This window comes from Phascolarctos cinereus, unplaced genomic scaffold (assembly GCF_003287225.1).
Source record: "Phascolarctos cinereus isolate Bilbo 61053 unplaced genomic scaffold, phaCin_HiC Scaffold_3;HRSCAF=262, whole genome shotgun sequence".
In the NCBI taxonomy this organism is placed as follows: Eukaryota; Metazoa; Chordata; class Mammalia; order Diprotodontia; family Phascolarctidae; genus Phascolarctos; species Phascolarctos cinereus.
The window spans coordinates 245,620,120-245,638,315 of NW_027555736.1; positions in this window are offsets into that span (position 1 = coordinate 245,620,120).

The window sequence follows — 18,196 nt, forward strand, 5'->3', positions numbered from 1 at the left end:
ATAGGTACATTAGTATGGCCAATTGTAAAGGCAGAGAAACTGCTCAAACCAAATGAATTCTGTATCCTTTCTGAATATTCTTTCTGTGTTTTAGCTAAGGACACCACTTCCTGTTAACTGTTAGATGGTCTGTGAGTGTCACATTTCATTCTGAACCTGAATTGAAGCATGAAAAGAGCCCAAATCAGTCCCAGCCTCTAATACCAGGTTAATCTCATGCTGAACTGACCGCAAGGGGTTCTACAAAAATAAAGCAATCTTTAGGAATGCGGTAGGCCAAATGACATTTAGCTTTGTGTTAGTCATCATTTGTACCGTGAGTCATCAAGAGAAACCTGGCTGTTTCAAGCAGGACAGTCTCAGAAGGGAAAAAAAAATTGTACCACAAATCCTGACTAGACCAGACTCTGGGCATTGCAAACAGCATTTTACTCTCTGCCTATGGACACACAGAGCAGCAGGAAACCAGAGAAAATAAATCAACCAAAGAGTTCAAACAAGTTCAGTACATCATGCTTCACCGTCACCAACCCATGGCACCTTGCCAATCACCAACACAAGTGTTCAAGTCACTTTTCAAAACATGGTCAAACAAACCCTGCCACAGCCAGCCAGCCGTTAAAGCACTCCAGCGCAATTGTCAAAACAAAGAATTATGTGCCAGTAAACTCGAGTCTGGGCTCAAGTTAAGAAATCACCTGGATGACAACCTGAAGGTTAACCTCTTATAGGCAGCCCCAGTGTTGTCAAGCAAGCAGAGTGACAGCAATCTGGGGGGAAGTGAAAATGCAAAGTGATTAACCAAATGGTCAACATTGCTGGATTCAAAGGGAGGAGGTTTCCAGCACTGTCAGTTCAGTGACAATCTCCACCTTTGTGGGCCGTGAACTCCCTCTGAGTTCAAATATGCAGTTGGCCTATTTCTCAGCAGTAATCCTGTCAACATTTCCTTAAAAGATTGCCCTAAAAAGAGATTACTCCGGCACTCAATTGAATTAAAGAATATTTACTAAACTCTGTACTAGGTACCCAGATTTTTCTATGAGTCTGGAAAGGCTCAGAGCTATATATATTTTTTTAAATTTTATTAATTTATTTTGATTTATCAACAATCACTTCCATATGCTTTCAAGTTGAAAATTTTTCTCCCCTTCCCTCCCCCACCCTCCCCAAGATGGTGCACAATCTGATATAGGTTTTACATTTACATTCCTATTAAACATATTTTTACATTAGTGAAGTTGTAAGTAAAAATTAAAACCAATAGGAGGAACCATCAGAAAGATGAAACAAAACTCAACAGAAGGTAAAAATAAGTGATAGCGATGCGACTTCCATAGTTCTTTCTTTGAATGTGGACAGCATTTTCCATCCCGAGGCCTCTGGAGATGTCTTAGATCCTTGTAATGCCGAGGAGAAGGGTTCAGTTTAACGATATTAGTCTTCGCATAATGTGGCTGTTATTGTGTACAAAGTCCTCTTGGTTCTGCTCACTTCACTCAGCATCAGACCATAGAAGTCTTTCCAGGTTTTTCTGAAGTCATCAGAGCTATATTTTTACTCAACAGGGAACGGAGCCAGAGTCAAATAAGTTCACCCTCAGTAGCAGTGTGTCAGCAATCCATACACCAGCTATTCTTCCTAGGGGTCATTACTAGAGGAAAGGGGAAGGGAATATGGTTATTTAATTAAGCTAGAGATTGTGTTAAATGCCTTACAAATAGTATCTCACTTGATTACTAGGATTGATTATATCACTTATATTGCACAGGAAGATCATGGGATTTAGAAGTGAAAGGGATCTTAGAGATCATTTGGTCCATTCCTCTCCCTTTGTGGTGAAAGTGTTTCAGTTTCATGGTTTGTTGTGGGGATCATCTGGAATGAATCACAGATTCAGACCACCTTCAATCAAAGTGAAGGCTTTTATTGGGAGTGATGCCTCTCATGAAGCAGGCTGGGTTCCAAAAGGAACCAGCAATTTGGTAAGATAGGACAGGCAATTTCATAGTGTAATGATGCTGATTACACAACAGAAATTATGAATATTAAAAAGGCAGGAGGGGGGAGCTAGGTGGCACAGTGGATAGAGCACTGACCCTGGATTCAGGAGAACCTGAGTTCAAATCTGGCCTCAGACACATAACACTTACTGGCTGTGTGACCTTGGGCAAATCACTTAACCCCATTGCCTAGCCCAAACAACACAAAACAAAACAAAACAAAACAAAAGGCAGGAGGGATTTGTCAAGGGATTAAGTAATAGGGGAGGGGCCTGTTAAGAGATTAGTAATAGGAGAGGGGTCCCAGCCTCAGTGGGACTGCACATGCGATTTCCCATAATACATATAGAAAAACCCATTGGGGAGATTAATATATGATGATGATATTATAATAAACCTTTCCACGTCATAAGTTCATCTAAAGGATAACTTTTTCTATTACTGCTCAGATGTCTACTTAGGGAAAGTCCCTTCTATTGTTTTGGGGTCTGCATCCTGCTCAGCATCCTGGTGGTGCTGCTTCCTGATTGGCTGGCTATTGTTGTCCTGTCTGAGATTAGATGGATGTGATTATGTTTGAGTGCATGGACACACCTGCTGTTTCTGTGGGAAATACGAGGCATGGGTCTGAGGGCAGTGCTAGCTAGAGGCAGTGGCTGGGATTCCATCATATAGACACACTTGCTGTTCTAGTGATGCATGAATTCATAGTCATGCCTGCTGTTCTTGTGAGGCCGTGAGGCATATGAGGAAGTTAGGATATTGAGTCGGGAGGGCAGTGGCTAGGTAGGGGCAGTGGTTATATTGAATCTGAGGGTAGTGGCTAGCTAGGGGCAGTAGGCCTACTGTTCAGTGAAGTCTATGATTGAGTCTGGAGGCAGCGGTGTGGTTAAAGCCAGATTGTGTGGTTAAATCAGGACATCAGTGAGGCCCATAAGAAAGTTAGAATATCGGGGCTGGGGCAGCTTTATTAGGATTCCATCAAAAGGAATGATTATTTCTCCCTCCTATTAGTAGCCAATTATTAAAATTGGGGAGACTCCAGCTTTTTTTCTAGATGGGCAGGGCTGATGGAAGGTAGGATTAAGATTCTCCTCATTTGGGGTATTGCTACTCCACCCAGCTAGCTCAGGCTTGGGTAGGCGATATAGATTCTTTGTCCAGCTTGCCCAAGGCTGGGGATGGTCTGGATATGGGTATAGTCTCTCTGTCCAAGACTGACATCATGTCGCTCTCAGCCCCTCATTGGAGGGAGCTCACTTCTCTTTGTAAAGTCCAGCTCTCATTAATTGTTAACCAATGCGAGTGGGTTGCCACTCTCAGGAACACTCCTCTTCCAAGGGCATATAAGCATGAGCCTGCTGCCATGAGGGTTTTTGGCATTCAAGAGTGTCACTGACCTTTTATTTAAAATGCTGGAATTATTAATAAAATGACTGCCCAGAAATTATGTCTCTCAAACTTTTTAAACATCACAATGGATAAGGAAACTAGGGTTAGACTATATGGCTTCTGTTGCCATTTCAAAGCTGTAAGGATCTGGGAATTCTGTGAGTCCCAGAGAAGTTGAATGAGGGACTAGCTCACAGACATATAAACATTAAGTAGGAGAGTCTGGATTTGAACTCAGGTTCTTGGACTCCAAATCTAGCATTCTTTCTGCTAGGCCATTCTATATATTTGAGTTCCTTTTGAGGAAAAAAAAATAAATTTGGAAAATTACTTCTTTCCAGCCCCTAGAAAGAGCCTTGTCAGAGAACAGCTTATACCAGGGGTGGGCAAGCTGCAGCCTCGAGACCACATGTGGCCTTCTAGGTCCTCGGGTGAAGCCCTTTGACTGAGTCCAAGTTTTGCAGAACAAATCCTTTTATTAAGGGGATTTATTCTGTGAAGTTTGGATTCAGTCAAAGGGCCACACTTGAGGACCTAGAGGACCACTATGGCCTCAAGGCTGCAAGTTCCCCACCCCTGGTTTATATAATTACAATAATATCGTAAAGACAAACAACTTTGAAAGACTTAAGAACTTGAAAACAAAAACTAAGCATTCCAGAGAACTCATGATGAAACATGAGTTTTGCCCATCTCCTGACAGAGGCAAAATGGACTCAGTGTACATATTGAGACATGTAATTTTTGGACACAGCCAATGTGAGGATTTGTTTGACTTGCAATAGATTTTCTTCTCTCTTCTTTTTTTTTTTTTTGCCCCAATGGGGGTAAGGGATGTAGGAAGGAGAGAAAATAGGTTTTTGTTCACTGAAAAAAAAAAAAATGTAATTGGAGTCTAGTTCCTATGCAGATCCCATTAGCTGGCTCAGATGGTGTCTCTCCACATGGAGGACTCTAAGGAGATTGCTTAAGGAGATTACTTGCAGGAGAATTGTGATGACGCACAGTAGAATAGATGTGGACTTTATGTAAATGGTTCTGGTAAGGTAACCTGTTGAGGTTTAGGGATGCTGGGACCCCAAAATAGTGACACACATCCTACCTTGAATGAATTTGATCCAAGCTTTCTTTCAGCCAAAGACAAGGTATATTAGAACACCGATCTGGGTGGGTAAGATTTTAAGAATCCATGCTATCTGCCAGACTTAAAGAATCTGAGCCTTGGTCAGACTCTTAAGGAATCAGTATTTGTGATGCTTGTATTGACAAGCAGACGAGGTTGAATTTGAGCACTTCATGAATCTTTTATACAGAAGACTGTGGAAACAGAGAAGGGGTCTAGAAGGAGTTAAGGGTGGGAAGTGGCTGGGGATCTGGAGTAACACACAATGAAGGGCTGGGCTAGGTTAGAGGTAACAGAATTGGGAGATTGGGCATAGGCCACAAGGAAAGTCCAGTTGAGAAGATTACTGGGATGGGTCAATGCCTCAGATGAATGCCACAGACTTGACCAGGTGGGAAAATCCAGGGCTTTTCCTTTTTGGGGTTCAGATCCCAAAGACATGGTATTTTCCTTTTAGGGGTTCAGATCCCATCCCCATCAAACCCATCTGGTAGAAGAGGGAGGCTCTTTGATTGGCTTTAGAAGCATTTAAAAAGACTTTTTACCTTCAGTGACTTAACCTTTGCCCCTGTTTGCTGTATTCACATCTGAGAAAGTAAGTGTACTCCTTCACTCACTTTGGTGAGAGATCATCCGATAAGGGAGAAGGCCTTATAGGGAGAAAAAATGACCTCTGTTCTTGGCTTTTCATACATTCTTTTCTGTTCTAGGTTCAGGGAGCGGTATCTTTGACTTGATCAAGAAAGTGAGCCATAGAAATCTGGAAGTCATAATTCAGGCCAGGTTTTGTAACCAGCTCAGCATTGTTGCCCAGAGGAGCAAGAAATACTCTTCAGGGGAGACCTTCAGGACCCCAGCCCAGGGGAAGGCTCATCTGCCAGCAATGACAATTTAGAACTTGGTGGAAACAATGCTATGTAGGAACTGAGCTAAATTTGGACCTATTCTCCCAGAGACCAAAGTGGTATAGGGAAAGTATGCCATGTAGGTACTGAGAAAAATGTTTGTACTTTGACTTTGCTATATCTTTGAAATAACTATTCTTTTGTAAAAAGTTGACCAGTATTAAGTGATTACATTGAACTAGGGTACTAGTAAATGGGCACTAATAAATGGGGGGCAGGGCAGGTAAGCTGGTGGGAGTTTGAAGCTACAAAGCCCCAAGAGCACCCTGGAGCCCTGAAGGGAGATGTAGCCAGTCTGGCCCTGAAAGAGTGGGACCAGAGTAGATACATTATATAAAATTAATTTTTTTTAAAAGAGCCTGGTTATTCTCTCTGGGCCCTGAGCACTAGAAAATCTATTTGGATAATAAGTCCACCTGTCATTAATTAAGGATCTCCCCTTTTTTCCTTCTCAGCACTTCCTCCTAGGGGTGATCAGTGTAGGTGGGTGTAGGTTACTGTCTCTTCATCTTGTTCACCCTAAGAATTCTGGAACCAGAGCCAACCTCTCTATTCTCACAGCTCCAGAAAGGGAGCGCCTCTGTAAAAAAACAAAACAAAACAAAAAAACACCTCTTTTGGTATTTTAATGGAACAAGGAGCAGGAAATGGGACAAGGAACTGTTTGTCTTATTCCTTACATTTATTTCGAGTGTAATGAACCAGTCATTTCCTGGAAGAGAAGGAGAAGCGTGGGGCATAAAAAATTTCAGTTAATTAAAGCCTTTTGTGACACAGAACTCCAATCACTGCTAAGGAAAGCAAGTGAGGCTCCATAGACAAAATCCTTCCTCGGAATAGAGGTTAATTGCTGCTTATTCTTTCCTTGGTGACTGGAGAATTGTTAACGTCTTAATCCTCTTCATCTGGATAGTAGCAGGGTTTTAGAAAGACTGCTGGCTAGAAAACAGGAAGGGGCTATTAAGAGACAGGTCATAAGAGAGGAGGAAGGGAAAGAGGAGGGCTGAAAGCAAGGACATTATGAAGGGGAAAGAACTGGGGTAGAATTGGACATTTTTTAAGCAACTTCCTTGTCAGGGATTTCCCCTGAAAGTGTGTGGTTTCTAAAACCTGTGACTTTCCCTAACCTCCTCTTCCATGTCCACTGGGTTTAATAAGCACTAACCTGTAAAAAGCATTTCCTTCCCTAAGACTACATTAGAATGATCAGACTTTCAATCAGTAGTTTTTGTATAGCACTTACTATGTGTAGAATATCTTATCTGAAGGATATCTTCTTCTTCTTCTTCTTTTTCTTCTTCTTTTTTCTTCTCTTCTTCTCTCCTCCTCCTCCTCCTCCTCCTCCTCCTCTTCTTCCTCCTCCTCCTCCTCTTCTTCCTCCTTTTCCTTCTGCATTTAACTCATGTCTGATGGTAAAACAGCAGACTGCTTTCAGTCCTGGGGGAGCCCAACCTCCAAGCTCGGGGAAAGAAACGCAAAGTAGTAGAGGCAGACAAGGACTTGAGATCTAGTTTTGAGTCCACTTAGGCAAGTCATTATTCTCATAGCCACAATTGCTTCTGGTAAGGGAAGAGGGGAGAGAATTCCTTTTCCCCACTGCCCCCAACCCACTGCAAGTTCAAGGGAGAGCTGGCAGAGTCCTAAGCAGCACATTCAAAGGAGAGCAGAAGAGAGTTCCTTGAAATCCTACCAAGGTGCCAGTCAATCCTCTGACTCATTACAGTCATTCGGTCCTAGGGAGCTATCCAACATGCTATGTTTTGCATGTTCTTTAGCTCACCCCTGTTACAATGTTCTAAAAACAATAAGAGCTCATGTTCACATAGTACCTTAAGGTTTTCCGAGGTTCTTTTCTCAACAACAACCCTTTAAGATAGGTAAGCCAATAAAGGTTGTGACTTCTGCAGTAAGTGACCTTACTACTTTACAGTAAATAGCAGATATAGGTAGGACTCTTTAGTCACTGCAGTATTCTGATTCTCCTCTGTTTTTACATCAGGCAGGATGGAAAGTACTTCAGGTTAGAAAGTTTTAAGAAACAAAACCATAACTTTATGCATATAATGAGATAGGGGTATAGCAATGCAAAGAACAGACATTATGGAAAGCATTGATAAGCAATGAGAAGCAATGTGGATCACCACGTAGATTTATAGTTGGAAGACAACATTGAAGCCCAGAGGTGCAGTAATTTGCCCAATGTCACGCACGTAAGTAAAAAAGCCAAGATTAGGATCACGGTCTTCTGATGTTAAATTCAATGCTCTTTCTAACATGAATTGAGACTTATTCATAACATTCATTCCTTATTAACTGAATTATCCGTATCACTCCCCTCAATATAGTAAAACATACCTGCCTTTTTCCTAATGCCCTGACCTGAGATTTCCAGATTGTTAACAGTTTCCTATAAGTAGAAATTCTTCTAATAAGAAGATTTTTCTGTTAGAATCTGAAAGCATCATTCAAAGTAAAGGCATGTCTATTTTAGGTTCCCTGACCTTTTGTTATAGGGTGGAGAAAACTTTAACCTCTTCAATGTTTTCTATACTGTCTATTCTCTATGTTGCTCTATCTCTTTCTTATCGTGTGCATAAAGTTGTGATTTTGCTTCTTAAAATTTTTAAACAAGAACTATCTTTCCTTACTCTGAGGAATGTAAATGAATTAACATTGTTTGCTATAGAATATATATGCATACACATATGAACATTTTCACAGAACTATCTTAATAAGTAAGATATTTATCCCCTATTGTATATGAAGTTTATTTCCAATTGCCAGTGGAATCTTAACTAGTATTTCACATGTAGAATTCTAGGAGGAAAAAAAAAACTATAAGCATTTCAATGAGGCCTTTGATTACACACTTGAGAAGACCACAGAAAGTCACATTCCTGGTACTTGTCAGATAATTGGCATTTAATCTGTGTTAATTGTCCCTTGCTTTTTTGCATTCTGCTTTAAAACCAGCCAAAAGGGTATCCCCTCTCCTTTCTCAATAATAACTTAATGGACACTGTGTCCATCTGAACCTAGATGGGCCATATAGCAATGGAGATCACCAGTTATGTCAAACTCAAAAATAGACCCCTCCAGGCCACATATTGACTTAGAAAATAATAAATTAACATTATCTATGCTGTATTATATTTTTATTTATTCTGTTAAACATTTCCCTATTATATTTTAGTCTTGTTAGGTTATTGGGGTAGGAGTTTGACATTTCTGCTCCACATCCCTCTTATTGGTCCACCTTGAGTAAATCAGGGAATGTTTCATCCTTATACTCTCATCCCCCTCCACCAATATCTATATTCAAAAATCTCAAAGTGTAGATCTGAGGTCAGAGGTAGCAGAGAAGATCTTTCTATGTTAATCACCATCTTGGTAACTCCCAAAAGGAGGGAGGATCTCTAACATAGCTCAGAGATGGGACTTTTCCTACGTGTACTAGATACAAAGTGTGTGTCACAAACTCTCTCTCTCTCTCTCTCTCTCTCTCATTTCTCTCTGTCTCTTTCTTCCTCTTCTAGCTTTCCCCTCCTTCTCTCTCTCCCTCTTTTTCTCTTTCCCTCCCATGCTTTCTCCCTCTTTCTCTCCTCCTCCATCTCCCCTTTCTCCTCTTGCCCTTGATCTGGGTCTGACTTACTCACCATCAAACTTCACCCATTCCAGAAGGTGAGGGTGGTTCCCCAGAAGGGGGGAGCCACATGGCTATGACTTACTCTTAGGGGTAATTCTGGCATCATAAGGATATACTCTTGCTACACACCATTGTATTTCTTCAACTCTAATTAAAGTATTTCCCATTTCCACATGTATATGTGTGTATACACATATGTATACACACATTAAAATGATGCCATTAACTCTTAAACATGAAACAATTATTAAAAGATGAGACAAAAACCAAGAACAATCTTAATGTAAGATTTATTAATTAGAAGGCAAAAAATGTAATAATAATCAAAATATAGTAGTCCATTCATAAACCTAGATCATACTCTCCCACCATGGGGTAGAGTGGGCACACACAGAAACTTATTAGTGAGGTACATAAGAAGGGAGACCAATGTGCCCAGGGAAAATCACTACTGCAGGCTTGCATGTCTGTGGTCTCTTTAGGGAATAGTCTGTACCATGTATCACCTGCTTTTCTTTTGAGCATTGATGCTTTCCTGCTGAACAAAGTAATTTCTCTGCTATTCTTGGGCCACTGGAGCAGTATTAAATGATTTTAGCAGACAGCAGCAGCCTTCAGATCTGCAGAGTTTCCCACATCAGCTCCCCTTGCTAGGCATTCAGGGAGAATGACACTGTTTCAGTGAAAATCAGTTCCCTTTAATTCTAGGATCTGCAAAGCTGTTCAGGTCCTGCTCTCTATAGATTTTGAGGAGATTTACCTTTTTGAGCCATAGAGAACCATAAAGAGCAGTATAGCAAACCTTTGAGGGGTTTCTTCTTTCTCAAACTGTAGGTGGCATTAGAGAGCAAGTACCCAGGCAGTTCTGGACCCACAGCAATGGATTTTCTTTTCTTCCAATCAGCTCTTTCAAACAGCAGAACTTTTCTCCAATCAGATCATCTCCCAACATCAATAGTTGAGCTGGTGTCAGTTTCTATCAGCCTCTCAGTTCTGATGGCTTCTGTGTTCCATCTTCTGGCTTCTGATGTCCTAACTTATATAAGGAGCTTCTCTTATAGGCTTCTCTGATCTCTCTCCTTCACTCAGTTTCATTGATCACTAACCCCTGAACATTAACATTTAATGTCTAAAACTAGGGCCCTTTTATGAGTAGTGATTCATTTCTAGGTTGAGAAATCTCAAATCCACATCTCTATCATGTATAAACGAATGCATGAAAAAAAATTTAAGCATTTATTGTGTGCCAAGCATTATGCTAAGTCCTGGAGATATTACTAGAAAAATCCAGAGAATACCTGTTCTCAAAGAGCTCACACTGTAATTGGGGGAGACAACACATAAAAGAATTCAGCTGCAGAAGTCCTAAGGTTGTATCAACAGGGCTGATGACAAGGTCAACAACTCCTTAGGCTATGACAAATAATCCATATACCATAATCTCATGGTCCCTTAGTCCCAGAACAAACAGTTCTTTGATTCAGAGTTTCCTAGTAACAGCCTTCAGGTCCTGAAAACAATCATATTTAAATTAGCTGTTAGGAAACAATGCAGTATAGCTATTTCTAACATCAATTAGTATTTTTGTCTCTAAACTGCTTTCACTCAGATCCTGTAAGTACTTTTATTGAAAGAGATGTTATCTTTCAGGTACTCAGAACTGTTTCTTGTCAACCTGCTTTTCTCTCTTTTTCACTCAAAAATATCATTTTTCTGCCTCTTTCAGTAAATAAAATGTCCACCTAAGAAAGTAGTAATACCGTACATGTACAAAAAGGGCTTCCATGTGGCAGTAATCACATACCATCTAAAGTGTATGTCCTATCCAGGCAAATCTGAGTCTGGCTTTGGGCTGCCTCTTTTGTGTTTGTTCTTTCCTGAGAGAAGGTGAAGAATGAGTACCTGTCCCAAGATGGATGTGTCCAGGCCTGGAGGCAGTTCTGTGAGTTGTAAGATTCTGTGTCCCATCAGGTCAAAGCTGAATGGTGGCTGGAGAGGAAACTCTAGCAACTACTCCATTGATTAAGTACAGGATGGCCACTGGCAATACAATGGTCTTACATCTGGCTGTTTTACTAAAAGACATATACCAGGAGTTTTTTGGATAGCACAAAACCAAGTCCTGAAAACTGTTATATCTTGATGGGATTTAAGTATCTACCTTAAAGTAGATTGTAATACTAGTTATAAGTTACTGAATTATGTTGTAATTATTTCAATAATGTACATAGTCTTTTATATTTAACATTTCTTTGGTATGTAGGAATAATTTACCTTTCACATGCCTGATTTATATTATATACTAAATACGTTTTTACTCCCCTTTTTTTGTGGGAATGTTGCAGGAAACCCTAGTTATAACCTAAACGATATGTAAAATCATCCCTTGGGCCCCAGGCAAGCTGAAGAGTAGGTATACAGGGAATCTAGCCTTTTTTTTTTTTTTTTTGCTATAAGCCAGATTCCCCACAACTAAACCTAGTCCAAACTGCATGCCTGGGTACAGGAAATTAGCATACTACCCTAGCCCCTGTGAACCCAGTATCAGTTTTTCAAGATAAGATATAGAATCCATTAGTTGCTCACTAGTAAGTACTGTGAAAAATGATTTGTCTTGGTAATCTGTGTCTCAGAGCCTCAGAGTTCCACCCTCCCACCCCAGGCTTCTGCTTCAAAGTTCTTCAGAAGGACATTGCTGAAAACGAGATTGTATTGAGTCTTCTTATCCAGGTCAAACCCGACCCAAGCGTGAAGTGAGTTTATCCTACTCGGGTTTGAGACAGATTCCCAAGACTGAGGGTGATATTTCCTTTCTGGTGGGTGATGTCAGCCCCTATTGATTAAGTGACCTAAGTCACATACTCAAGACCTATTTTAATATAACCCATCTCCCAGTGTGTTTACCAGTCATGGTTGATTGGCATCCCTTGGGAACACCTACTTTTTGAAGGGCATATAACCCTGTATCCCTAAATCTCAAATTGAGCCAGTTTTGAACTGGCCCCCTTGGGGGGGGGAATGAGGCAGTTTTAGACTGTACTCCCATGCAATGCATGTCAAGCTACCTTGAGAGAAATTAAACTGTGGACACACATACCCTAATTTGTTTGTCTCTTTCTTAGAACAGATTCTATAATTTATTGGAGTTTGACATTTCATGGTGCTGTGACAGATCTGGACTGGGATTTTGGGGGGACATTCTTTTCACCCTGACAGAGCTGGGTCTGGGCGCCCATAGGACTTTTTTCCTGAAGTCCCAGCCCCGAAAGGTAGATGAATCTTATCTCCAGAATCTCTGCTCCTTATCTACTGGACTCCCCATATTAGGTTGCAGTCCATTTTTCTCCAAGTGGTTCTGGGGGAAGAGATCTAGCAGGTGTCCTGGAAAGAAAGGATCCTCTGTGATTTGGCTATAAAATTTAGAAGGATGTGGAACTAAAGGATAACTCAAAGTAAATTGGCATGTGATGAATTTTGACCAGCCTAATTCTAATTCTAAATTGGTTTATTTTAAAAACAAACTAAGCCTAAAAAGCCAACAAGAAAATTAGATTTGTGCACACTTTGTCTTGTCAAACTATTTCTCTCTGTGTTTGTAAAATGTTTCATGTTTGTGGTGAAAGATTTAATGTGTAGCCAGAAAAACTCCTAAGGAACTTCTAAGGTCTGTAATTAGAAAGAGAACATTGGGAAAGAACTCCTACCTTAGCCTTTCAGTGGGAGATTAAGATTTTTTTTTTTGGTGGGGGTTCCTATATTGGCCAAATTGAGATACCAGAATAAATTAGATAATGAGTAATGAAATAAAAAAAGTTAGTGGAAGGTGGGATCAGTTAGCAGGCAGCTTTTAGACTGATAAGAATCTAAATCAGGCAAGGGCTGAGAGAAAGAAAAGCTGAGGGTTTGAATTCAGGTTTAATCAGATCCCAAAGCTAAAGTTTGTACTTTATATTTAAATTAAATCTAGAAAACTGTCTTTGCACCCCTCCTGCCAATGTATCTGATATCCTGGCAATGTGTTTAAAACTATAAAAATAAGGGTTTTTTTTTTTGTCCTTTAAGCATTAACATTATAAAAGCTGTTTGTGAAGGGCCTGGGAAAAAATACAGCTCTTTTGATTTGTAAATTGTTAGGGATTAACTCCCTCCAGATTCTAAAAGGTGAAGACAAGCAGTACAATTTGGGGTAGGTATAATTTTTAATTTGGGCTGTAAAGGAAAGCAGAAGTAGTTTAAGTAATGGGTTTGAAAGATTAGGAAAGAGAAATAGAGGTTTGAGTGAAAATAAGAAGGGTAGGAAAAATGGTTTGGAGAGAGATGGGGGTGGCGTGGGCAGCAGCAAGCCCACGTGCACTAAGCCCCACCATCCTTAGATGGTTGTTCTGGGTGCCTTTGTGCCAGTTTCAGATGGTTTAAGGATGTTGAGAAGGTGTGAGGAAGTTTGATTTTGTTTTAAGTAGAAGGGTTGAAAATGAAAATTTTGTAGCTTGATTTGAAAGCCAATAAAGTTATAAAGGAATTATGTCCACCCACCTTTCAGGATAAACCTGTAGGAAGGACTTATTAAATCTAACTTTACATAAATACTGGCTATGGTAAAGATATTGGTTATTGTGATTTGTGATTATTACATAAAATCTTGAGATGTTTCCTTGTACTGTTCAATTAATTATTGGAGGCTCTGGAGGTTTATGCCTGGGGAAACTAGCCACACCCTGTCACTGAATCAAATTCCTTAAATCTCTTTTTGCCTGGGCCAAAAGCAGCAGTTAGAATATTGGCCCAGCACATTTTAAGCTAACCTGATAATTACAGGTGATTTCAAACTGTTTGTAAAACTTTACATGTATTTCCTAGACCACATGTCTTTTTAAGGGAATGTATGAATTTATGGATAATATTTCCGTTCAAACAGCCAAGAGTATTGGACTTTTAAAAAATATTAAAATATTTCTCATTAGCAATTATAAATCCAGATTTGATTTGATTTAAGTCAAAATCTGTCTTGAAGAAATAAGAACAGCATCTGAGAATGTTCTTCCTACCAGGATTAAGCACAAAAAGATATTGTTCTTTGGCATTATGAAATTTATTAACTGTATGGTCCCGGGAAAGTTCTATTTATCTCAGTTTACTGTTCCATAAGGGGATAATAGTGGAACCCACTTCCCAAGGATGTTGTGAGGATCACATTATTGTAAAGTGCTTAACATAATGACTGGCACATGCCAGACACAACATTATTATTATCTCTCTAATTTAATGTAATTGTTCCATACCTAATAACTTTGAAGTAGTTTTAAAATACCAAAAATAATAAGACCGATAAGTTCTATATGTGATAATTTGAAAATGCAATTGATGTCATATGAACTTTATTGTATGTGTTATTGCTGTATTTCTAAAGTGTATTTCTATAATTCTCTTAGATCGGAAAACTTGAGAGGCCATTGTGAGGTGGAAATGGTGTTAAAGTGATTTTTAATCTGGATTTTGTTGCATATGAATTGGCCTTTTTTTTAAAAAAAAAAGAATGCGATAAAAAAAAATTTAAAACTGTTAACATGTAATGAGGTATATTTGGTTATAAACAAGTAATAATAATAATACTGATATTATGAGAGCAGAGTTTTCATTTGAAATCTTGGCTATTATATAAATATATAAGGTGGTTTCAGGTTGTAGTTTCAACACATTAATGATGAGATGAATGATTCTCTGTGCAAGGTGATTTAGAAATGTATTTACCTAAATTGATAATGGGTTGTTTCAAGTTTTAAATACATAATAATGTGTAGGATATTGTTACATTTCTACATTGTGTAATTTGGTCAACAATTGTATCACCTATGTTGTTAGAAAGGCAATTTCTCTTATAATCTAGATGTTGTTAGATTAAGAATTATACTGTCAGAAAGAAAAAAAATGAATGGATTAGGAAGCTATTAGATCATTCTATGTGACCATATGTTGTAATATTTTGAAGCATTGTAATTTAAGAAATCATAACTTCCAAGTTTTGTCTGTATTTTAAAGGGAAATTTCAGCTAAAATTATTTGGTTCTCACTTGTGAAAATTAAGATTGTTTATTTGGAGTTATTGGAGTTAAATCAAATATTTACAAAAGTATTTTTGTGAAAGGAAATTTGGTAATTATGGAAAGAAAAGACCTTGTAAAATCTTGTAATTAATTTAGTTTGTTACAGTAACAGGATAAATTGTAAGCTGTTTTTAAGAAAGGGAAACACTTTTAAGAAGAAATGTTTTGCAAAACTTTGGTGTGATTTTTAGAAGGCCTACTAAATTTCCATTTGCAAGCTAATTTGTTGCAATAATGATTTGATATTAATGACAATTATGTCCAAACCTACTGTGAATTTCGAGTTTCATTCCTAGATTTGTTGTGTCCTTGAACTGGCCTTTAAAGGGTGCTTTCTGAGAAACAGAGTCAGAGTCAGCAGCTCAATTGGAGCATCATCAGAGGTCTAAGGCTAGTGATTAATACTAAGGCAGTATGAGCTGTAATACTAAAACAGAGTAAGCTGTAAGTGGAGAAGATCTTGCTATTTTGATCTGAATTTATTCCATGGCCTAGCAAGGGTTAAAATTAGTGTTTGAACTTATATGTACAAGATTCAATTCCTGAAGTATTTTATGTTGTTATTTAATCAGGGACTAGAACATGTGTGGGAATGTATGCAAACTACTTAAGGCTCACCTTAAAAATGTTCCCAACCAAAGATTATCGTCACATATCTGGAATGCTGATTGTTAGAACTTGCTATTCAAGACCTTATGGTACTGTTAACTGATGCTATTCTGAATCTGACCCTAGGTATGATCATCAAGGAAAGCTATTGAGCCACTGATCCGTGATGCCAACGACCCTGTGAGGGTCCATGAACTGCATCTATGAACTGCAGAGGATGGTCTCATGGGAAAGTTGGGAAAACAACTTTGGCATGAGCTGAGGTAGGATTCTCCTGTCTCAATTTTCCCAATATGAATATCCAACTTGGCAGAATTAAGCCTGGCTTAATTCAGTTGGCTGTCTGGAATTGACATGAAGTTAGGGAAACAATATTCCCTTACTATAGTTATTTCCTTATTCTTTTATGGCAATTTTCTATAATCAAAAAGTTTTATAACACAATATTAAGTCTGTTAAATAATAGATCGATGCTGGAATGTCTTCGGTTATTATAGTAAGATGCCTGAATTGATATTATCCTACTCAGGTTTGGGTGGAGACAGATTCTCAAGACTGGGGGTGGTATTTCCTTGATGGTAGGTGATATCAGCCCCTTTTGATTAAGTAACCTAAGTCATTTACTCAAGACTTCATCTTAATATAGCCCAGTTTTGGACTGAACTCCCATGCAATGCATGTCAACCCAGCTTGAGAGAAATTAAACCGTGGACACACACACCCTAATTTGTTTGTCTCTTTCTTAGAACAGATTCTATAATTTATTGGAGTCTGATAGTACCTAATTGCTAACCCCATCCTTTCTTGTAAAAGGTGCCAAGTCTAGCTAAAAAAAGCCAAGGCACTGAATGGGAGACATAGCAATACTAATCTCTTTCATTAATGGGGCCATTTTCATCAATAGGAAACTGAAAGCCCTTTGTCAATTAAAGCTAGCTGCAGGACTCACTTTTCTCTCAGTTAAAGTTCAACCATGACAAGTTTCTGTGGAGCACCTACCAGATGTAAGGCATTTTGCTGTATACGACATAAAGATGAATAAGACAGGGATCCTGCCCTTCAAAAAGCTTCCAATCCATTAACTCCTTTTGGCAAGGAAGAAAGTTATCAAGAATCATGGAATCACTTTTAGAGTTGTGAGAAATCTTAGAGATCATGAAGTCCAACTCTTCCATTGAAAATATAAAGAAACTGAGAGCCAGAGTACAGGGCAGGGTGATCAGAATGGGTAAAGTTTGATCTAAACAAACAAAACACACACACACACACACACACACAATCTTTTACTGCTATATAGCATAATGAAATGTAACAAGAAATGATGAAGCCTCATATTTTAACGTATCAGCAGGATGAGTTGAGTATTGTTGGCTAAGGGTGTCAGTGTAGTTAATGCTTTTCTAATATTTTTGCTGAAATCACTGACCTGAAGAGGAGACATCTCGTAGCAGTTTTCATCTTGAATCATTTGTAGTGATCAGGGTACAAGAGGCAGATGAGGTTTAATGGTCTCTGGCATTCTTAGAAGTTAAGAGTATTTAACTAGAAAGCAGAGAACTTCAAAATGGACTTGAAATTGCTTTGACATGCTAAAAGCATTGGATAAAAGTAAGGTGTAATTATTATCAGACCAAGCCTAAATAGGTGAGCAATGAGGCAAAGAACAGTGGCTTTTTAAAATTTTGTGGTGATCTCTGCTAAACCATTCCAGAATTTCAATTGCATTGTTCCAATGTCCCATCCTAAGTGCATGACTTTAGAAGAGAAATTAGGTGGCAGGCTAATTAGAGGCAGGAAACTGTTCTCAACAAAATAAAAACTGCCCCTCAACAAAGATCCCAATACAGAGCCTTTTGGGGAGGAGTGTTTGGAAAGCCTTCTTCTGATGGGGTGCTTAGGTGCTTGTGCTTGTACTTGGACCCCAATTCCTTCCAAGTCCCAGAAACACCGTCTCTGACAACCACTCCCCAGCCCAAGGACACTGTGCCTAGCAGTTATTCATGCATGGGCCTCAGCACAACCCTTATCTGGGCTGCTCAGGCCCCAGCCCTCAGATCATGTATCTGGAAGCCTCCCAATTCTCTAGTTGTGAGAAAGCTTTCCTTTGTTGCAGAGCATTCTCTCATCAAGACAGAGGGAGAGGGGTGTCCTTGACCTGCCCAAGGACTCTTCCTCTTGCCAGACTCCAAAGAACCATCCCCCTCCCTGTCCGGTATACTCCCTGTACTTTCCCATCCATAGCCCCCAAAGACACCTGCACCTCTGGATTACCTCATCAGTGTTCCTGGCATTTCTTTCCCAGGCTCTTTTCCATATAAACCATAGCTGCATTCTCAGTCTCTTGCAGGATCCTTTAAGAATCCTTGCCTGCTGAAAAACGTAACAATAAATCTTTGCCTCCTTGAATTAAAGAATGC